This window comes from Zootoca vivipara, chromosome 1, assembly GCF_965207765.1.
Source record: "Zootoca vivipara chromosome 1, rZooViv2.hap1.1, whole genome shotgun sequence".
NCBI lineage: Eukaryota > Metazoa > Chordata > Lepidosauria > Squamata > Lacertidae > Zootoca > Zootoca vivipara.
The window spans coordinates 35105494-35128952 of NC_142582.1; the positions used below are offsets into that span (position 1 = coordinate 35105494).

The following is a 23459-nucleotide window of genomic DNA, read 5'->3' on the forward strand; positions in this document are numbered from 1 at the left end:
GCTTCTGAAAGGGATTCCCCCCACAGACAGGAGTGGCTGTAGGATTCCCCCTCTAGCTCCCCTGCTGAACCTGTGAAGAGATGCTGGCAGAAGGTCAAGCATGGGTGAGGGGAAGGAAGGAAGGAGGCGAATAGTCACTGTTTTCTCCAAGGCCTCCCAGGAATCAGACTAAAAACTTTTCAGATACATTTCAACTTTTGTACACCGTGTGAGTACAGCCTAGTGCTTATTCTAAGTCCTATGTTCCGTATTCCTCCTCAGCTAAATATCCAAATTTCGGAAGTTGGTTAGTTGGTTATTGGTAACAGGGGAGATTATTGAATTTGATGTTTAGGTTACAGATATCTTGGGTTGTTTCTTCTCAATAGGCAATTCGGTTTACATTTTGTTGACTCCACTTTGCTAGCCTGTCCTTTTGCTTCCCTCTGATTTTCTTCTCTCGTCCCCTTCCTCCTCCTTACACTTTCCAAAGTTCTCAGGGAATTTATTTGTATGTGTTTTATTTTCACACACACAAAAAAGAATTTCAGGGCTGTAAGCTTTGCTCTAAGGCCACTGCAGGGGCTTCAGCTGCAGTCCCACGCTCTTTTACAAGCATGTCATTACAGATCTGCAAGTGAGAAGGCAAATTCTCCCTACGGCATGTATCGAAACCTGACATAAGGCCAATAGGACACTGACTCAGAGGACCATTTTTACCTACATTCTAAGCCTGCAAAATTCCCCCGTGCTACTGAAAGAGTTTTGTCTTGACTACAGCTGATGTCCTGTATTCTAAAACAACCTTCCAAACTTGGGTAGCTCCTTTCACTTCTCATTTGTTTTCAAGCCCTAAGTTATGCCTTATATGACATATATGTTTCTGTAAACTCAGAAGGCGACTGCTGGCAGCTCACATTTTCACACAGCTTCTTCAGTGACCCCTAACATCTGCCTAACCCCATAGCATATACAAACCAGCTAGGACCCGGGCGAAAGAGTAGAGTGCTATTTTTACTGTGTTTTTAGGAAAACAAGTTTGTTATAACACCAGGCCAATAATTTTTCTCAAAGCATTTTTTTTATTGTCACAGTTTTCTATTGACTGTCTGTGTGGTCAGCTTTAATTCTTGCGAATTTTGTCTTCTACTGGGAAGTATCCACAGTTTGCTTTTTTATTACTTGTTGTTGTTGTTGTCGTTGCCTCCTCCTCAGTGTCTCAGAATTTTGAACTCTTCTTCCTTTGTCTCCAAAAAGGAAATTGCTAAAAGCATTTCCACCTGGATGTTTGAATTATTTAAGTTGCAGGAACCAGACCTTTTCCCTCCTGAGTAGTTGTGTGTTTTAAAGGCTAAAATTGCTTCATCATGCCAAAACAAAAGTATGCATACATTATTTAGTTAAACCTGAGGAAAATACAGACTTTTTCTAGTGATCTTCCTATGGCTAGCTACTTACATTTCAGAATAATTGATGGGGTTTGTCTTCCTTCTCTGAAGTAATATTGTGAGTTTTATCTATACCGTTTTGCAAGATAACTAGAGAAATCTGTAGATTTATCCAGACTGTCCTGTATTTAAACAAAACTAAATGAGAATATGTAAGCACTAATATTTCATGGCAGATGGAGTGGGGGTGGGGGACTATACAATTTTTTCCTCTACAAAGAACAGGTAACATACTATAGTGAATGTTCCCAATGCCATAGCAAAGGTTGTGTCAGCACTTTCATTATTATCTCTGTTTATGAGGAATTTATAGCTCAACTGTAAAAATACAGAAGGAGCAATTTTTAAAAACCTACTTCCAGCTGACATTTTTTATTAACGCTGGGCCAGAGAGTCATACTCTCACTCTCACTGAATAGTACCGTTCCCTCTTCAGTAAGGTTTGTTAGTTAGCCAGCCTCACAATTGGTCCAATGCTCATTTTGGGGGGGGGGAATCTTGCTTTTTGTAAGTTAGGCTATGCTTAAGTATTATTTTAGTAAAGGACTGTGATTCAAACACAGGCATACACATTGTTCCATCAAGAGACCTATGAAAGCGACAGAAATGTTTCCTTATAATGCAGAGTCTTTGGATAGATAGTATTTGATACTTGAGCTGGATGCGGCCTGTTGTCTGCTATACAGCAAGTCTTTGCCACCTACTATAGCAGAACTGCATTTCTGCATGTGCGCTCTAGGTTGATGTAATAGGTTCAGGGGAAATTATTTGCTTACTTCTAAATTATTATGGAGAAACAGTTGTTTCCAGGCCACACTCAGATCTTTCATGTAAGCACTAAACTTGGATATTGGACAGATATCAGAAATATTTGTCAATGAACTAGCTTGCAGTTAAATATATATGCCATGATTGGACAATCATTCATGCATCCCCTTTTCAGCATGAGAAATCAGTCCAGGAGGTTTTCAATTAACTATCATTTCCTGTTTCATCCCAGTCAGGAAAACTGCAGTTAGCAGCTTCAGAATGAGCCAAGATATTAAACTATGGTTTGAAGCTGGTTTAATACATTAGCTTGTTCCAAAATTAGTAACCATATGATACCAGTTTGGGTGAAATGGAAAACCATGGTTAATTAGAGGCTTCCTAGTTTAGTTGAAGGTTGTGTGAAGAGAGAAGGAAAAGCTCTGCATGCAACAGCAAAAAGCAAATTAATACTTCATCTTATTGAATTTAGATGTGATAATCTAAACTGGTTCAGTGGCACATTCGATTTTGCTACCAGGTAATATGTGAAACAGTTCTGCCGTGTCCATCATGGCCTTTGCAACATAAAATACAAATCATACTTAGTAATGTGCAAAGTATTAGTGAGCATATAGGGAAAACGAGGTTTTGAAAACATGTTAAAGAATTTTGAAGGGCAAAGTGGAAATGGAGAGGTCTGATCCCATTCCTAATTGTGAATGCAGAACGAATGGGACAAGTATAATTAAGGAAGCTGGTTACATTTGTTCCTAACATAAGCCACTGAGAGAGGTTGATCTGTGCAAATGGCTGCATTTGCAATAAGCATGCATGGCCTTAAGTTTTACAGTTTGGACTCCAAAAAATTGACATTTGAAAAACAATTAGACCACAGATTAGACTCCTAACAGTGCATCCAGCAAAGCTCATGAGAGTTCACCAAATGACTTAGGAATAGGGGTATGGCAGGGACCCTTTATCTTTTGTTCTCTGTGCCAAAAACTTGCAAACATCTTTAGCACCACTTTTAAGGCAACCTAGCTATGCAGGGACCAATCACATGGTGACTTCAAATGAAACTGGAGTTTTTTAAAAAAAACAGGAAGGAAGGAAGGAAGATAGATCCATATGAATTCCTGAATGATTGTAAATTATAAGACTGCAACAGCACATTGACTTAAATATGAATTGCTTGTCACTTTCATAAAAGTGCATCAGTCAATGGCTTATCATCAGAGTCTCCATTCATGCTTATTTTCAAGCTGTACTTTCAGGAATGACCCAATAGCACATGTAGAACATTTTATTGCTTTCCAACTGTGTTTGTTAATTTATCATGATGGGTTTGAGTTTTAATCCTATCTTCCAAATTGTCACCAATTCCTTATGATTTTGTATCATTTGAACATGTACTGAACATACTATTTACCTCAACAGCATAATATTTAGAACATGAGAACAGTTTTACTAGCTCAAACAAAGGGTCCATCTGCTGCAACATCTTATATAAACTCTGAGATCATGCCTGTCCCTTTAACAGCTTCAAAGCAACAAGATAACTTACATCAGCTGTGCCTCCTGTTGGTTCTTTCACTAGTTCATTTCCTGCTTCTCTTTTGCACTCCTCCTTTTCTTCACCATAGCATAGCTGTCAAGTTTTCCCTTTTCTCCCAAGGAAGCCTATTCAGCATAAAGGAATTTCCCTTAAAAGAAAGTGAGAACTTGACAGCTATGCCATAGTGAATTAGGCTTGGGCATAGTCACGATTTTTGTTGGGGACGACCTCCTCAGTTTGCTATATATTTTTATTGATTTTTATTGATTTGGGAGGGCAGCTGCCCCCCTGCCCCTCCTTAGCTACGCCCATGCAGTAGTGGAGAAACAAGTAGGGTTGCCAGACTCAATAGAGGACAGGACTTCTGTGCCTTTAATTGCCCTGCTCTCTTTTGAGTCTGGAAACCTTAAAGAGAAATCAGCAGACCCTTTGCTTGGAAATTAAACAAAGGGTCTGGTGGTTTCTCTTTAAGGTTTCCAGACTCAAAAGAGAGCAGCGCAATTAAAGGCACAGAAGTCCTGTCCTCTATTGAGTCTGGCAACCCTAGAAACAAGGAGAAATGTGCTGTGGCTGTACCACTTTTTGGTGTGTCATACCTTTGAAGGGATACACGTAATCTCTGCCAAGTCAATTAATTCTAGATTTAGAGGGCATTGCAGAGCAGGACAGAATGCTGTTGAACCCTGCACAGCTTTCAGCAGTGAAACTCTTGGCAAGAAGATGTATGTGCTGACTATTGCATTTAGTAATCACTGGTATATCTTGGCAGTTCTTCAACTGTGGCAAAGCAAGTAAGGTCTGCTCTATATATGAAGTAGAATGTGGTTTCAAAAGGATCTTTGCAACACAAAGTTGAGGCTCAAGAGCAGGCATCCCCAAGCTTCGGCCCTCCAGATGTTTTGGACTACAATTCCCATCTTCCCCGACCACTGGTCCTGTTAGCTAGGGAATCATGGGAATTGTAGGCCAAAACATCTGGAGGGCCGCAGTTTGGGGATTCCTGCTCAAGAGTCTTAAATGCTCCCTTGCACGTAGGAAAGTACCACGTTCCCCACACCCTACATTCCAGCTTCATACCTGCAAGGATTTTTAAAAAACCAAACACCAGCATCATGGGGGAAACAACAACAAAACAGTGTCTGTCACCAGCAGCTTGATGTGGAACAGTCCATTCTGCCACCTCATTCTTCTGCACATGTAGACCAGGCCATGCCTACCTCAGTCAAGAAGGAAATAATAAAATGGAACAAAGGTAACCAACTGATGCCATCAGACCACCGGATCAGTGACACTATGGTACCTGGCAAGAATGCATAACCAAGTAGTTCTATTGCCATGAAATAAAGCTGACTCCATCAATTAAGAAGAACCTAACATCCTTCCCCCTTTTACTACTATGATGCAGGACCTTGGCATGATTCAGTTGCGCCATACTGTGAACAACACAGCAATCCCTCCAGACTTAAGGCTAGTTCCCAGCAGTGGAGCTGGACCACCACACCAAACAATTGCTCCATAGAACAAAACAGAAAACTGACAGATGACAGGCCAGCTAACTCCCAAGGAAGAGAGAGAGTGGAGGCCTATAGAGACTTATGGTGGCTTCCAAGTGGGGACACACAGGAAGCCCCTTAGGCGTCATTGGCTTCAACCGCATCACTCAGCATACCTGGGACTACATATATTATGCTGGATCAGAGGAGGACAGCATCTTCTGTCAAGAGGTGCATTGTTATAGAATAGAATAGAATAATTTATTGGCCAAGTACCAAACATACTTGGAATTTTGCTTCGACTACATTGCAATGTCAACGTACCTTTTACAAACACTGTTCCGCTCACAATACAATAGCACAGCAAAGGAAACCCACCCATAACTGGCCACTTGTGAAGTTTCTGCATTTTTTTTTAAGGAAGGGATATCAGAATCATAGTCTATGCTATGCCATTAATCTGCCCCTTCCTGTTTTGAATCAAGCTATGCAGATGGGCTATATTTGAGCTAGGCCTTGGTCCTGTCTCTCTGTGAACAGGAAAACCTTGAGGAAATAGAAATGCTTAGGTAGTACCTGTGACATGGGGATCTCCATACTTTTCTTTCAGAGCTCCTCTACTCTTCAAGGTGAACCCTTGTTCATCTACATCCTTACCATTTAAGTATTGCTTACAGGCTCAGGACCTCCCTGAAGGCAACAAGCAATTATTGTCGGGATTGGCATATGATAATAGACAAATATATTTGCAAGATTTTTAGAGTTCTCAATACTTTTATTCAACCTGTCCCCCCACACTTGTTTTTATGTGCTATACCTCTTGTGTATGCCAAAGAAAGTAGCCCATTTTTTTCTGAACTGGAGAGAGAAAAATAGGAGTCCTGGAAGGAGTGTTAGTTATTAGCTTCTTCTTTTTTAAAAAGAGAGAGAGAGAGGCTGACATGGGCATTTATTCATGATCAGTCACTTCAATTTTTGTGCTGCAAACTTAAACATGTTGGGTCCTGTAATGTTTATCAAGTTACAGAAGACAAATGCATCATCAGGCAAAATATTTGGTAAGATAATATTGAGTCTGAAAGACAAACCATCAACAACCTATGGGGCTGACGCTTAACTCAAGGCCAGTTCACCTGGCAGCATGATAGTCTATCAAGTGTGCACCCCACCAGGAATATTTGCTTTTGTCTGCCTGGATAGAACTTGTGCATGGTAAGGTTTGCTGTATGGCTCAATTCACCACAATTGCCAGTCTTCTTAAATGAGTTGCACAGATTTTCATCACAAAGTTTGGCCTAGGAATAGTGGAGATTTGTGCTCATGGAGAACTGGCTTCCCCACTTCCACACATGCCACTCAGACCAATCCAAAACGTCTGCACCAACTTCAAAACAAGCTCAGTCCGGGGTCTTGTGAATGCCTCCATGGCAGCAAAGGAGAAATAAAGCACAATGCTGACAGGCAGTTTCCCATAATCGTGAATCTAATTCCCTTGCTTAGCCTGTATTGCCAACTGAAAACTACCGTTTTGCATTATTAGAAAGAAATGTACTGCATGTAACCATAATATAAAGAGACCTGGGTGAATAAAACTGTTTGCTGAAATATTGTTTTCAAAATACACAGAGTCATTTCACACTTTAACTTACACCTTTTCATTACCTGCTAATAAAACTAGAATGAATAGATTTGCCTAAACTTGTTTTGCTAATAGTGTTAGCCTCCTGGGTAAGGCAAACCTTCAGAGATGCACACACTAAATTATAACAGCCGCTGTGCTTTTCTCCTCCCCCTTTTTTAAAATTAACTTGTCTAATGATAAGAAATGGAGCTCCCTCCCCACCTCACCCCATTCCAAGACAGGCTCATATTGGGGGGGAGCTTATTTCTACTTCCTCCCACACCCAGAACTATAAGCAACCTTGTACCATAGATAACAGAGTTAAGTATAGAAAATGCATTGCTCAGTTGTTCCCGGTCTCTCTACTGCCATGTGAATGATAAATCTTAAAACAGGGGTGATAAATCTTTTTTTTTATTAAACTTATAACATGACTGCTGCACAAATAGTGTGCAAATAGAGAAGGATATACATTTAATTTATTCCCAGGGAATTCTGTGAAAGAACATAAATTGCATTTTGAAAGCTTCCCACCATATAAAAAGTTCATTTTGATTATGTGTGTGTATGTGTGTGTTAATTGACATTTCCAAACTGCATGCCCTTCCTTAAAGAGCAAATATCTGTCATGTAGTTATAAAACCAGCTCTAATTTTCTTACTACGAAGCCACAGATAATCAGCCTGTAAATTTCAGCCATGTTGCTACTCTCCACGTATGTGAAGCCGTAAATTCAAAACCGTATGCAGGTTGGTGAAAATTGAGGTCTAGGCAGCAAAGCATGTCCATAAACTTTTCTCAGGTTATTGGAATAGAACAAATCAAAAGCTCTTCCTGGTTGTATGATATTCTCTTTTGATAGACCCAGACTGCTTGTTGTTAGCAATCCAAGTGCAGAGGTTAGTCAGAGCAGAATGTAATTTCTAGCAATCTGACAGACCTGAGGATTGAAGCGGCAGGTTTTCCCTTCCGATTTCAGGGAATTGCTTCTTACTGTGACAAATGATTAGCTGTTATCTCTGACTGAATTTGATTTCTACAAGCAGCTGAGTCAGGTAACTTTGCAGCATTTGAGAGCTGTTTCGTTTCGTGTTTTTTTTTTTACAGTAAATGAAATCGGCTCTCAAACACCTCCCACCTCCCCCAGTCATATGTAGCCCAAATCAAATCTTTCCTGTTGGGAACAGTGAACAACAACTGTCTTTTTTCTTTTAGTATGTGGGGCGAGTGTTAACCAGAGGCAGATTTACCAGTTTATCTCAACTTGTGACTGATTGGATGGATAGGTGGGTGGGTGGGTGGATGGATGGATGGATGGATGGATGGATGGATGGATGGATGGATTCGGGGAGGAACTTGATGGATGTTAACATCTACATTCAGCAATGTTACAGGGGAGTTCCTTTAGCAAGGCACTGTGGGAGAAAGCCAGAGCTTTCAATGCAGCATGCAAGCCATAAACAAAACTACTCAGAGTGAGGTGGTATAAACTGGGTTACTAAATTTGGTTTTGCATTGTTTCCACACAAGGGACTGAATTGTAATGTTAATCTGATTAGACTCATTAAGAATGCAACTCACCCTAGTGCAGAGAGTCCACTGGGAGGTTTTCTGCATCACTTCACCTCACATTAAAGATTTAACCGTGGCTTGACACTTTTGCTAGTGATGGTGGTAGGACCAGTGTGTACTGACTGTTTGGGGGGCTGATTTCCCCCATTCCAAATCTTGGTCTCGGGTCACTCTTGCTGGGCTCAGTTCTTTCACCCTTCACAGGACGATGGTGGAAAGCCCAGTTATGATATCATGGTATCAATTCTAGCACATGCCCAGAGGACAACCATGTTTTCCCAAGTGGCTCAGGGGCTATCAAAAATAATTCGGGATTCAGATGAACAGGAGTGCTATTTATGGAGGGATATACAGGCATGGTTCCATGTGACCAACACATATTCTGAGAGATAAGAAAAGGAAGTCATATATTTGTCTTTAAAGGAATGCACTGCTGAGTTGCAGCCTAATATAAGGTGGGTCACAATGGCAGCCTTGCCACCTTAAATGTGTATAATTTAAAACCAGTTAGTAAGTTTCCAGATATACATTTGGACTAAAGGTGAGCACAGGGTCTGAAAAGATCTGTTAGGTCCACCAACATACTGGATATAGGATATTATTATTATTATTATTATTATTATTATTATTATTATTATTAATACCCCGCCCTCCCTGGCCAAGACTGGGCTCAGGGCGGCTAACATCAGGTATAAAAACAATTGATTAAAATACAACTTAAAAACAGGATTAAAATACAAATTAAAATGCAGCCTCATTTCAGTGGAACCCCAGATCAAAAAGTGTTTGCGGGGAGAAAATGTCAAATCTTCACCAAGGCCAGCTATCCAGACTGGTCCTACGTGGGCTAGGAAAAAGCCAGGGAAGTCCCCAAATAGGGGTTCCATCACAGAAGGAAAGGGAAAGAGGAGGAGGGGAGTCAGGCTGTTTCCAAGCCAAGAGCCAGGCGGAACAACTCTGTCTTACAGGCCCTGCGGAAAGAAATCAGATCCCGCAGGGCCCTGGTCTCATGAGACAGAGCGTTCCACCAGGTCGGGGCCAGTGTTGAGAAGGCCCTGGCCCTAGTTGAGGCTAATCTGACTTCCTTAGGGCCCGGGACCTCTAGAGTGTTGCTATTTATGGACCTTAAGGTCCTCTGCGAGGCATACCAGGAGAGGCGGTCCCATAGGTACAAGGGTCCTAGAACAAGACTGAAGTTGTAAAGCATTCCAAAATTCCAACTCTGAAGCTACTTCTGTGTAAGTATTCACATGAAACCATCATGTGCCCCTGTCATGTGTGATTGGTGCTCGTGCATACTTTTTTGCTATATACATGTTTGGAAATCACAGCCAATCACAGCTTCCCTGTTATCATTATGGCATATGCGTGGATTGTGATATAATTCCAAACGGGAGCTCTTTCCAGTTAGGAATTGTGTATACATTTGAGCAACCTCCAGTTACTGCAAACTTTGGCAAAGCTTAACTGTTTTACTGTTCCTTATCATGATTATATGTCTCATCCTTGAGCCACTGTACTGGCAAGCTCACAAGTTTATTTCTTGGTAGAGGGCATGGGGAATTCTAGAGCATGAAAGGCGCCATAGGAGGGGGAAAGTTTCTTGATCTAGCTGAATTCCTAATTCATTGTGCAGCTCATGAAACAAGAACGATCTTAATAAGTGAATTCCATGAGATTTCTTTTCCTGTTTGACTTTTGGCACAGTAGTCCTTGGTGCCTAGTTTGAGCCTGGGGCTTGGTTTCAATCAGACTTTTGTTTGCCTAAGTACCAGTGTTGTCGTCATGATTATGGCTCATAACCCTTTTTGTTGTATTTTGGATAGCCCCTCTTCCCTCTCCTAACCTTCCCTCCCCATTTTGGTCATATGCCCTTAAAATTCCTGCTCGAACTGGCTGCTGGCGGTGGGTGCTCCTCGCTTTCTCAACTGATCCTGCCATTTATTGAGTAATGTAGGCTCACAATGTGCCTATCGTGAGTGCCAGCTGTGAAGCAGAAGCGTAGTCCTCCTGCTAACCTCTGGTTAAGCACCTCAGCTGGGTTGTCACCTAAGTGCGTCCAGAAAGACGTAACAGTTGTTCAAGTTGGATGCAACCTCTTGGCAAATTCTCCTAAGCGAGTCCTGTTGAAATGGCTGTGGAAATGTGACATTGCGCAGCTCCCATTCCTTTCGCCGAGGCTTGTACAGTATAGAACTTCCCAGTGGATTTGGTCTTGCTGGGTTGGTTATGGTTTATTATAAACAAGAATAAACACAGTCTCGAATTAAAGCATCTCAGAAATGACTGCTCGCTCTGCACCATTATTTCGGAACACAAACATACCACCGTTTTGCATTATAGGGACCCTGGAGGAGTTGTAGCCTACATTTTTACATGAAGCAAAGCACTGAAATAGAAGATGGGGTGAGGAGGACAGGAAATCTGATATGATGCATTTGACCTGACTCAGGTCTAATCGTGGCCTAGTCCAACCCAGGGCTTGGCCAAATCAAAGAGAAATTCTTTCTGCCTTATATATATCTATATATCCTGGCTTACTAGTTCAGAGGGCTAGAGCTCCCTAGTGCAATTCAGTACATGGAGCACATCACATTTCTCTGATCAGTATACAGGTAAGACCAACCCGGCATCATTAAAACTTCTTCGTTTGGGTGATTAATTTTGTTTTGTTTTACTATCAGCTTTTGAGTTAGTTCCGAAGGCAAGGGAATTAGCATGCCAGATGTTAACAGGAAGGATGTGAATTAGTTTAAATCTATAACGTACAAAGTAAATAAAGTGATAGACTTACAAGGCTATACATTTCCTGTTTGGGTTTTTTTTTTTTAACCAATTCCCTTATCAGGGTATACTTGAAAGGAATATGTCCTACTACAGAAGGCAAATGCCTTGAGGAATGTAGAAAATATTAAAGGCTTGCGTCAGGCGTTTAGGTTTGGTCCAGGTTTCCTGTGTAGTCAGCCCTCTTGTCCCCACGTAAATGTTTGGCTCCCCCCCCCCCTTACTCCTCCTGCTTTCCCTTTCTCTTGAAGGGGAAGAGTAAACTCTCCTCGCTGCCTGGCGGTGTCAGATTAAATACCGAGATGGCGACAGGAAAAAGGCTGGGAGGAAAAACAAAAGACAGGGGGGTGAGAGTTATCAGGTTGGCGACGGAACTGCAGGCTTGTCGGACTCCAATTTACAGAAATCCAAACAGATTTTAGTTGACACGATCTACAATCATTACCGCCGGAGCAGAGCTAATTAAGAAATTAGCTTTCCTGATTGCCTGTTCTCACAGTGATGAGTAGTTGAATAATGTTGTGTGGCTGAAATGTTCTAAAACCCAGAGAGTTTATCAACTGTTCGGGTTTTAATAGGAGTGAGGCTTTGTTAACTTTGCAAAATCGCCATAGTATCACTCAGGCTGTATCACTTCGTTGGTGTACTGTATCTGTTTTTGCTACGTTCTCCCCACTCTAAATAGTGATTAGTGCAAAAATGCCTCTATTTCCTAAAAGGCACAGATCTGTAATGTCAGAAAAGACTTCTGTAGTAGGCTACACCGTGTAGGTTCCAGTTTTTAAATCCTGCTGCATAGGTTGCTTTTAAATTTTGGCCTTTCTCTGCCTTTTTACAACTATGTACACCCACGGCTGGCATATCTTTAGGTTAGCTTTCATGACATTGCATGAAACTGGGGGTGCCTATTCTACTCTCCAAAACCAGCACACCATACTAAGGGCCTGTTCATTCATCTACTGTGCACATAGCTGGCTTACTGCTTTTCTTCAACCTTGATTTATGCCAGTGAGCACCCCACCCACCCCACTCAACTTCCCCCTCCCACAGACCACTTGAAAATTGCTAAGTATCTTGGCAGACCACTTAATGCTTTTTCTGCTTGTTTGTAGCAATTATAATGCGCCGTGCAAGGGGCTGTATGATTTTTGAACGTCTTTTTATTGCTTCTTTTATTTATTATGTATTGTATTTTATGTTATACAAAAAAAGTACAGTACAATATAAGAAATAAAAGAGGCAATTAAAATACAATTTGAAAATCATTTTGAATATTTAATGTGACGGGTGTGCCATCTCCTCTCTTCAGCCACAAATCCACAGACTTACCTGATGAAAGTTGTGAACCACAAAGTGGTCCATGAGCCAAAGCTTGGGAACCCCTGATTTATACAATTGACCAGCTCATTTTTGACCCCTGATTTATACAATTGACCAGCTCATTTTTAATCAACTTGACATGGCAAGAAATTGTGCTCAGGCAACTGCCAATAAAACCCGTGCTTTGTTTTAGCCACGTTTGTGACAAAATATCCAGATAATCCAATTGCATCATACACAAGGTTAAAAAAAACATGCTGCACAGAGAGTGGTTTTGTCCCTCAGCTGCTATTCCTCAAAATGTGCAACTACACTGAGAGTTAAGAAGCAGGTTTCTTGAACCTGTGTCTTTCCCAGTTACGTTTTTCAACTGAAATGTAGAGTTATGGAAATAACCTGCAGAAATATTCTTGTTCCAATAATAATAATAATAATAATAAGTAGTAGTAGTAGTAGTAGTTATGTGAGAAGCAACATTTTAGGGCGCTTCTGTTTTGTTTTGTGTTGTGTTGTTTTGTTTCTTAATTGCAAGTCAAGTTTGTCTTCTTAAAGCAAACAGAAGCCACTGAGTTCAGAATCATACCCTTGGTCTCCTTCTGTTTTATGCATTAGGTTTTCCAAAATAAATAAGGTGTTAGAACTGTCACCAAGCAAGTTTCCCAAAAGGTGGTGTGTAGTTATTTATTTGAATGAATATGACTCTATGCAAACGGGCAACTTGTAGGTCTGAAATGAATTCAAGGAACTATCTGCCTTTGGCTTCTGGTGTACTACACCATTATGCCTCCCATTAATCTTCCATCGATTTCTCTACATAATCTAAATAATCTGCAGCCCTCCAGATTTTGCGGGACTACAACTCCTACCACTGCTGAGATTTGGCCATGCTGGCTAGTCTGATGGGACCTGCAGACCCACAAGATCTAGAGGGCCATAGGTTCCCCATCCCTAATCTAGAGCCCAGGAGCCCCATTTGGGCTGGGGGAAAAGGGGGGCTGTTCTTGAAAGTAACTGGAACAATAGGCTTTTGATGCATCAAAAGAGAACGAGGGGTTCCTATTTATGGCTTTGGCGGAGCTTTCTTTTTAGTATCAATTCAAAGAGCAGATCTTAAAGTCCTCCTAAAACAGGGGTAGGCAACCTAAGGCCCGGGGGCTGGATGTGGCCCAATCGCCTTCTCAATCCAGCCTGCAGCGTGTTTTTACCTGAGTAGAATGTGTGCTTTTATTTAAAATGCATCTCTGGGTTATTTGTGGGGCATAGGAATTCGTTCATTTTAATATTTTTTTTCAAAATATAGTCCGGCCCACCACATGGTCTGAGGGACGGTGGACCGGCCCACGGCTGAAAAAGGTTGCTGACGCCTGTCCTAAAACTATGCTGGCAATAGGTTGGAAAGCAGTACAGAGGAATTCCAATTCCATTTCACAGTGAGTGGTAGTTATTTACACAAGTATTTGCGTCTGACTAGATTGGAGTTGATTTGGCCAATGCCATGATGATCAAAACTGAGGTACAAACACCTTCATTTTCTTTCTGCATCTTACATGTCTGCAATAAAGAGAGAGAGAGAGAGAGCGAGAGAGAGAGCTGAAGACACGGATGTAGCCAGGATTTTGGGGAGGGTGGGGGTGGGGGTAGGGTTACAGAACCTCAGTTTGCTATGTGTTTTTATTGATTTTTATTGATTTGGGGGCAGCTGCCCCTCCCTGTTTCCCCCTTGGCTACGCCCATGGCCGAAGACATTTGTCTGCACAGAGGAAGGAAGAGAGTGTGTGAGAGTGGGATGCACATTTCAACAGTTGTAATACCCGTCAGTGTATGCTACTATTCTCAATCATGATTGCTGACTGCAAGGCAAAGAACACTGAACAAAGAGCCATGAGATTTCATGGAAGTGCCCACAGTTCTACCTTTCAGATCACAAGTTATCTTGGGAGTACAAGCAGCTTGTAGCACGACCTTAAAATTCCAGACATAATGAAGATTGGATCGCATTGGCCCCATCGCCATAGACCATCTGAAAAGGAAAATATAGTGTGTATCTTAATGGGCCATAGTCTTTCAATTGTTACTGAAGTGTAAACCTTCTTTACAAAAAAGCACAAGCAAGCACTGATGTGAATGCATTCAATAAGACCCAGAAATATCGTGAAAAATGTATGATGTGCAGCTATGGGCTTCACAAGCAGGCTTTATCCTTGCAAAAAAGAGTATTGTACAGAATGTGACTATTTGCCTGGTAGACAGAAGTCGTGGGTGTGTGCCTGTTGAAAAGAGCTTCTCATCAGGGATTGTTTCCCCTGAAGAAATGGAGAGAAGCAAAGATGAGGCCTTCAGGGTTAGGATAGGTACAGTGGTACCTCGGGTTACAAACACTTTGGGTTACAGACTCTGCTAACCCGGAAGTAGTACCTCGGGTTAAGAACTTTACCTCAGGATGAGAATAGAAATCGTGCGCCGGCGTTGCAGCAGCAGCGGGAGGCCCCATTAGCTAAACTGGTACCTCAGGTTAAGAACGGTTTCAGGTTAAGAACGGACCTCCAGAAGGAATTAAGTTCATAACCTGAGGTACCACTGCATGGCCTTTTCCCAAACAAAAGCACCTACAGTCAGTAGTGTAACTAGGGTGGAAAACCTGCCCTGGGCATCATGGCAACATGGCCATAAAACCTACACTCCACATTTTCCTCAGTATTACAGTGGTACCTCAGGTTACAAACACCTCAGGTTACAAACACTTCGGGTTACAAACTCCACTAACCTGGAAGTAGTACCTCAGGATGAGAACAGAAATCAGGCAGTAGGGGCACGGCGGCGGCGGGAGGCCCCATTAGCTAAAGTGGTACCTCAGGTTAAGAACGGTTTCAGGTTAAGAACGGACCTCCGGAAGGAATTAAGTTCGTAACCAGAGGTACCACTGTATATATTGCTATCACGGGGCGGCTCCCCTGCTGCCATGAAGGAGCATCTTGGGAAAGGGGGGTGTTGGTCTGAGAAGGGGAAATTGCCCATTAGAAAGGGCCCATTCATTGGGGGAATCCTAGCAACAGGCAATTCGATCACGGAGACATAGATAAATGTGGATGTGATGGGCATGGTGACTTGTCAGATAGGCAGGCAAAGTTGTGCAGTCTCAGTGCTTGAGGAGGAAATGGTAGTGTTGGAAGGAGGGGTTTAGATTTGTTATTGAGGTCATTCTGTGCCCTACTATATTTCCTATTTCTTGTTAAAGAAAACCAGGCCATATGAAGTAACAAAGAAGTAACAACAAAAGTTACTTTGAAGCAATGGAGGGGTATCGTCATTATCTCATAGCCAAAAGCTATCTTATGGGTTCTTGAAAGGCTAGCATAGCACTATGAGCTCTATAGAGGCAGAGGAAGGTGGAACTAGAACAGTTAAGAAAAGATCCACATGACCGACTGCTTTACAGGGACCAAGAGCAGAGGGGCAGTAGAGGGAAACACTATTAGCAGGCTTTTCTGCCACGCTCGTCAGCGCGCCACAATAGCTGAGTGCCTCAGATTTATTGGCAGTGTCCATAGGCCCATCCCAGGACAATTAACTTGATGACATAGTGGCACAAATGACATATTTGAAGTTATTATAATAAGGCTACATAGAGAGGATCTCAATAGGCCTGCTGACAGTACTGTGTGCTCACTTGGCAGATTATCTTGTAAACACCCTGCTTTTAGGGATGCAAGCACACTTCTGCCCTCACATCTTGGGCTGTCTTCTGCTGTTTGTTTGTTTGCGGGCCTGTTAGCTGGAGGTTCAGCTTATTCTATTGACCACATTGTGCAGAAAGCTCTAATTGCCGATGGGATTTTGGGAACACTTGTGTGCAGACTCTACAGCCAACAGAGCTACTCGGTGGGTTGTACACCACATATATGGGGACTTAGAAAGAGCTGGGCTCTCTGATTTGGAGAGTTAGGAGTCGTTTACACCTCTGTCTATCCCATGCTTCCTATGCAAGGGCCCAAGCAGCTTTTCTTTTGTCCCGCTGCTTTCCCTAGGAAAACCTGTTGTTTACTGCTGAATTGGAACAACTGTCAATTGGGTTTTCTTCTCAGACCCGTCCATCAAAATCATGGGAGAAACAGAAGTGTGGATGAGTCTCTACTTTTGGTGGCTAAAATGATGGTTTTTAGGGAGCTGCAGTGAGGCTAAAAACAGGGTTGTAACTTCAAGAGCTATTGGATCTCACAGCTAAAGATTGAGTACAGTAGAAGGGAAAGCTTGGGACAGTTTCACACCTTTGGCAAAGTTTTCCAGAGCTCTTTTCAGACTAAAATGATACATGGGCCTCAGAACTATTCCTTACAGGCAAGCAGTGGCAGGGCATAATTCTTCTCTCTGTTCTCTTGCTTTCCCTTCCTTCCTTCCTTCCTTCCTTCCTTCCTTCCTTCCTTCCTTCCTTCCTTCCTTCCTTCCTCTAGACTCCACAGTCACTGAGGGCTGATGCTAGGAGGGGGTGGAATGGGGGTAAGTGAGTGGTATTTGTGGAGTCAAGGGCTAAACTAGGGGGTGCAGGATAGCGAGGGTGACTGGATGGTAAATTAGCCCAAAGAAAATTGCGAACATCCAGATAGAGACTGATTTTAGCCCCCAACATTTGTTATAAAGGTTTTAGTGTATATGCCAACAGAGTGCCAAAATGTAATATAGAAACTATAATAAAGTACCCTTAAATAACACGGTTATGGGTTTGTTAAAGCTCTTTACACTTTATGCAGTGGATAATAGTGACATTTATTCCATAAAACACATTAATTTATATTGTGTTATATAATGCATTTGAAATAACAGTTTTGTGACTTAACATTACACAAATGTATTCGTAGTATTATTTGTGGTCTAACTAAACAATCACTTCCCAAAGAAATTACATTATGCAGTAGTGTTTCTGATCTGAAAAGTACAGTATGGGTTAATTTAATGTGTGTATTTTTCTTTCTTTCACTGGACTTCCTTTTGCCAACTTTACCTTGTATAAATGATTTTGCCTGTGAGAGTCTTTATGTGGAATGCAGATCGACTATTACTTCCTGAACAGATTTAAATTTAACACCAATTTAGTCACTGTAGAATTCCAGTATTGGAAAAAACAGCTTCCATAGGGCTTCTACAATGTGCCAGAAATATGATCTCATACGTAGAAACAAATTCAAATATGTGTTTTCTTTTACATATGTTTTCTTTTTATACATTTTCCCCCACCTATGCTTCTCTTTTATCCCAAAGTTGCTTCCACTTTGTGCCAGATCTCTGAGAACCTGGGATAACTGGTCTCTTGTATGAGGTAACTTTTAATAAAAATGGCCAAAATCCATCTTTAAAAACAACAAAAAATACATTTAATTACAGCAGCTAGGTTCAGATTACTTAAATGACACAGGGTGGAATCCAGTGTACTATTGCACACGTTTTATTTGTGCAAGCATATCCGTTTGCCAGACAGAACGATCCTCCCTCCCCTTTTCCTGAGTGCTGCTCTGGTGGTTTTCCTGAGCCCTGCTAAGCCAATTTGGGGGAGGAGCATTAGTGGAGAAGAGGATAGAAGTTCCTGTTGCACAACCAGAAGCCATTACACGGTGCTTCCACTGACAGGGTTTGTTAGCTGGATCCCACCCAAGTGTATTGTTGAGCGGAATACACTTACATTGAAATAAATGTGTAGTGGATGTGCAAAGCATCAGAAATCCACAAGAACCGTCCAGACTAGGTTATTAACCCAGTAACAAAGGCTAACACACTTGTACATAAAAGTAAAAAAGATGTACAGCGAATACCATTAACAGCACGGTGGGGCCAATCACTTCATCATGTCTAAAATGCTTGCAATTAGGAGAACGGAATTTAGTGTGACACTCTTTTCGCCCTTTGTTTTCAATGCCCAGATAGCCTCATCTCTGTATGGACTTGCCATGGATGCTGCTTCATGTAAATTAAAGCTACTTCACGTGAATTAAATGGTGCTCAAATGGTTACCATAACATTACCCAGCTTAAGAGTATTTGTTTGAGTACATCAGTTCGCATGGTGGGAACAGGATCCTGTTTTTCTGAATCTTGGGTCTTTTACTTGAGCCACTAGTCCTGCTGCTGTCAAGGCAAGAACCAAGGTTGTTACATGCTGAATTTTCCTAGTGATTAAGATATTCAACACAAGTTTCTTCCTGTAATTACAATACATTGGGAGAATTCCGCGGTGCTCAATGGCTCTCAAACTCACCTGCCAACTGTGTAGTAGCCCAGGGCTGCAATATATGCAAACAGAGAATGAGCTGATTACCTTTGCGATGTTCTGCTTAGTTTGTTTCCCTCCTCCTGTTAACACAATACCCATACATGTTTATTGGTTTGCCATTTACTAGGAAAGGTATAGGCGGTACTTCAAGGTAAATTTCTTTACAATAAATGTATGTTTGACATTGTTTAGGCTCCTTCATTAACAGGGCTTGAGGAGATGCCAGCCCACGTGAAGCAAACCCAGTAAAATCTTAGCTTTGCCCCATGCTACCTGAGAAAGTCAAAGCAGTAAAGTCTTCCTCATTGATTTTTAGAGCTTTTAAAGGGAAGGCACACTCTCAGAGCAAAGGTATTCATGTAGCAAAACCTTGCCTGTCTATTCTGCATTGCCCAGTTGTATTGTTTGAAGGGGGCAACCACTGTCAGTAAACACGATGCAGCAGATACACTCTGGGGAACTGCAGCCAATTGCTTTATATGGTTCCCCGGTGCACTTCTAGCATGCGCTCCTCTTTTTCATAGCTGCTATGGCGCTCACATGGTAGAGAAAGGTCAAACATGTCTGCTACACAGAAAGCATCATGGGTACATATTGTCAGTTGCGTTTCTGTGTGCGAGCCCTGAGTTACGGACATGGTATCTCTTGCCCGACATGACTCAACTACCACTGCAAATAAGTTCACTGCTTCTCTGTTGCCTGTTTGTGACAGAAGTTAGCAAGAGAAACCCTATAGCTAGGATTCTACCCTCTCTGCCCAAACGGGCTGTGGTGTTCGCACATTGTTGGTGTTCTCCAGTCAGAAGGCAGAGCGATTTGATGATGTTATTTGAAGCATTTGCCCAGCTGTGGTGAGGCTGCTCCCTGACTGAATGGGCTGCTCTGGGGCTTGTATATCTGCTCTAAAATAGGGCCTTGCTTAAAGCATTCTAGTCACCACATGACAACAACAGGACCAGCTGTGAGACCCTTGGCATATGGCAGCCTGATGTATGTGGGCAGTTTGGAAGGAGCAACGCTACACCCCTCCCCTCCAGAAATGACCATATTTGGAGAAGAGAAGGTGCAGGGGGGTGGGGGAAAGAGGGAAAGAAAACAAATCCATTTTCCTTGTTTCTTGTGGCAGAGCTAAGGGGCAAGATTGATGTACAGGATGGGGGTCTAAAAGCTGTTGTTAGAGGAGCAGACACACACACAGAAACAGCGTAAGGCTGACACATAAATCACCTAAGCACCACTAAATCCCCAAAGGCATTCCCATTAAGTGGAATTCTATCCCTATTAGGCAGCAGTCATTGCTATTAAGTATCATTAGGTTTAAATCTGCCCCCAGAAAGAGGGCAGATTGATACTGGGAGTTTTGCCTGAGTAACGACATCAGGACTGGACGCTGAGCAGATATCCCAGTTGTACCCTTCCCCCGCCACATGACTTCATGGAACTCAGTGCGGGAATGGAATTGAATGTGTCCACTCCCAGCACATCGTATTAAGGTTAAAAATATATCTCCTCGTCTGCATTCCCCAAGTGCGTAACATTTCCAAACCCTTCTTTCGCATACCTTTCAAATAAAAGAACAACCTGCACATTGTTGGAAGTTAATATTCAAACTAGAACTTAATTGCTATTTTCTCCTAGCCTACTTTTTAAAAACAAACACAACAATGCACACACACACACACACACACACACACACACACACACACACAACATAAGCAAATGGCTTTGCACTTCTCCAATCGTTTTTATTTTTTGGGGAAAAAACATTTTCTTGCTATAATCCAGTGGATAAGAATCTAATCCTAAAAAAAAAAACCAAAGGCCAATTCTCACAAACCTTTCCCCTGCATGGTACATGTACTGTTAGTGCTTACTTCTAACTGCTAGTGGGGATGGTCACCATAGCTGCCAAGTTATCCCTTTTTTAAAGGGATTTTCCCTTATGCTGAATAGGCTTCCTCACGAGAAAAGGGAAAACTTGGCAGCTATGATGGTCACGAGCAAACCGGATGGTGTTTGCCCAACTCTGCGTTGCATTAGCTTTTGTGCACTGTTCTGGCCAGGAATTTTCAAGCATTCGCAGTAGTGTGAAAAAGTCAGCGTGGAAGTTCTGTGTGTATTGTCGCTCTGCATATGTTCACCTTCTTGCATAGTATGGGTAACTAGAACTTGATGCAACTGCCACATCAGAAGCAGTTGTGGGGGGAAAGCCATTTGACGCATGTTAGCCTTTCAGAAAGTCGAAATGTAAGTGCATCTACATATGTTTTAATATTATTTTCCTTAGCAAGATAAATGGTATGAATAAGCCTAGGAAGAGCAATTCCAAACTCCATTTATGCCAGGACTGGGGGTGTGCTGCTGCTAGAAGGAATTCATCACCATCACCCTCATAGCTGCCAAGTTATCCCTTATTTTAAGGGATTTTCCCTTATGCTGAATAGGCTTCCTCGCGAGAAAAGGGAAAACTTGGCAGCTATGGAATCACCCTGTCAGGATAGAGACAGGGAAAATGTGCCCCTGTTAATCATCCTCAACTGCTATTGAGATCCTCCTGGACCAGACGGCTGAGTTAAGAGGTGGATGGCACTGCTTTGCAGTGGTTCTGGTCCTACTTGGATGGTAGTTTCCAGAGGGCGATGCTTGGGGATTGCTCTTCAGCCCCATGGAGCTGTCAATGTAGGGTTCCTCAGGGTTCATTTTGATCCCCTGTGTTGTGTAACAACTACATGAACCTGCCGAGTGGGGTTATCTGGAGTTTTGGAGTACATTGTCAGCAATATGCTGACACAGAGCAATTTCTCCTTCACATCTGCAGGTGAGGCAGTGGGTGTGCTGGACCGTTGTCTTGAGGCATTGTTAGTGGGTAGTTCCCTAGACCAGATGGATGGGAGGTTTCCTCCTCTTGATGGGGTTATACTCCCTTTCTAGGAATGGGTACATAGTTGGGGGTACTTCTGGATGCTTTGCTGACGCTCGAGGCTCAGGTGGCCTCAGTGGAACAGAGTGGCTTCCATCAGCTTCAGCCGCTGGCCCAGCTTTGCCCCTATCTGGACAGGGATAGCCTAACTACTGTTGTCTATGCTCTGGTATCCTCTAGGTTAGATTACCGCAACACCTTATACATAGGGCTGCCTCTGAAGACAGTTTGGAAACTTCAGCTAATGCAGAATTCGGCAGCCATGTTACTCATCGGGGGCCGGGGCATGATGGTTTTGAGCATATTACAACAACAATCTTTATTACGGTCCATAGACAAACTTCCATTCAAAAGGCGGAGATCACAAAGCTAGCCATACTTAGATTCTTCTATACAAAGGGCAGCAAGTATGTACCAGCAGCCTTAAAAGTATTCAATGCAAAAACCGCCCCCCAAATCCTGTACACTGCAAATGTCTGGCATAATGGGGACCTGCCTAAGCTAGATGGCTTCCAAGCACAATTTATTCAATCCTTGCTTCAGGTGCCCAATTGTGTCTGGAATTCCATACTCCTGCTAGAAACGGGTGAATGCCCAATTTCAACAAAAGCAAGGTGGGCTGCACAAAAACACTGGCTTAAGATTGCAGTATTTGGACTTGGGGTGGGATTATATAAACACCTGACCAATGAGGAATATGTCAGCAATTGGCAGAAAACCATGGCTAGAAAAACCACTGCTATTGGCCTGTCACCAACCCAACTCTATTACCTGGGCTATGAAGGTGCCCTAAAGACCTTAAAGCAAAGACTTTGGGATATTACACACAGTGATCTGCAACATTGCATATTACACCAATCCTGGCCCGACTCCACTGGCTGCCAATTAGTTCCTGGTCCCAATTCAGAGTGCTGGTTTTGACAACAGGGATGGGAGGAGAATACACATGTACTTTGCAGAAGGTATTCCACTTCGCCTTTCTGACCCGTGCAGGGTACTCCGTCCTGTCACACATACCCAGTTTCTGACATGAAGCTTGGTGCTGAGTAGTGGTGCCCGGAGTCATAAGGCAAGGTACTCATTAAGTTTCTAAGCAGAGAAGTCTTAGCAATGGACATCACTTCCCATGTGTGTTGTTGGGCCAGGCTGTTTTGTGCCAAATGCTCAAATGCCCTATCACCAGAGATCTCGCTTGTGAGCTTTAAGTGTACTTGACACGAAGCCAGAGAGATGGGGCTCCATGCTAAAGGCATATGTCAGGGACATGCCCAGCAGAGAGGAATCTCCAGAGGAAGAGGAATTGGCTGCACCTGAGTCACCAAGAAGTAGGAGGCAGAGCAAGCGATTAGAGCAGAGGCAGGCCAGCAGGATGCGGGGGAGGACGTGGCGTATATCTGGCCTTGGAAGGGGTCAGAAGCCAGTAGAGTCAACTGACACCAACAGCGAATGATGAGTTGTGGAAGCTTGGACTTCTGTGAGCCTGTTATTGAGAAATAAACCTCAGCTACTTAAACTGACGCAGATGCGGGTGGCGCTGTGGGTTAAACTTGCCGATCAGAAGGTCGGTGGTTCGAATCCCCGCGACAGGGTCAACTCCCGTTGCTTGGTCCCTGCTCTTGCCAACCTAGCAGTTCGAAAGCACATCAAAGTGCAAGTAGATAAAAAGGTACCGCTCTGGCGGGAAGGTAAACGGCGTTTCCGTACGCTGCTCTGGTTCACCATATGACCTAGAAGCTATACCCCGGCCAATAAAGCGGGA

General features: G+C 42.7%; 1 protein-coding gene across 3 annotated transcripts in view; it reads left to right on the forward strand.

Moving 5' to 3' along the window:
- ZEB2 (zinc finger E-box binding homeobox 2) overlaps nucleotides 1-23459 on the forward strand; it is a 161436-nt gene that overhangs the window by 71876 nt on the left and 66101 nt on the right. Inside the window, exons 1-2 of one of the 3 annotated variants that reach the window (XM_088661701.1) lie at nucleotides 10966-11033; nucleotides 13823-13952. The exons of 1 other annotated variant lie outside the window; for it this stretch is intronic. The gene's annotated coding sequence lies outside the window, so the exon portion shown is untranslated. Of the gene's footprint in view, nucleotides 1-10965; nucleotides 11034-13822; nucleotides 13953-23459 lie in introns of those variants that run through there. One more of the 3 variants, XM_035131084.3, reaches the window with a different exon arrangement.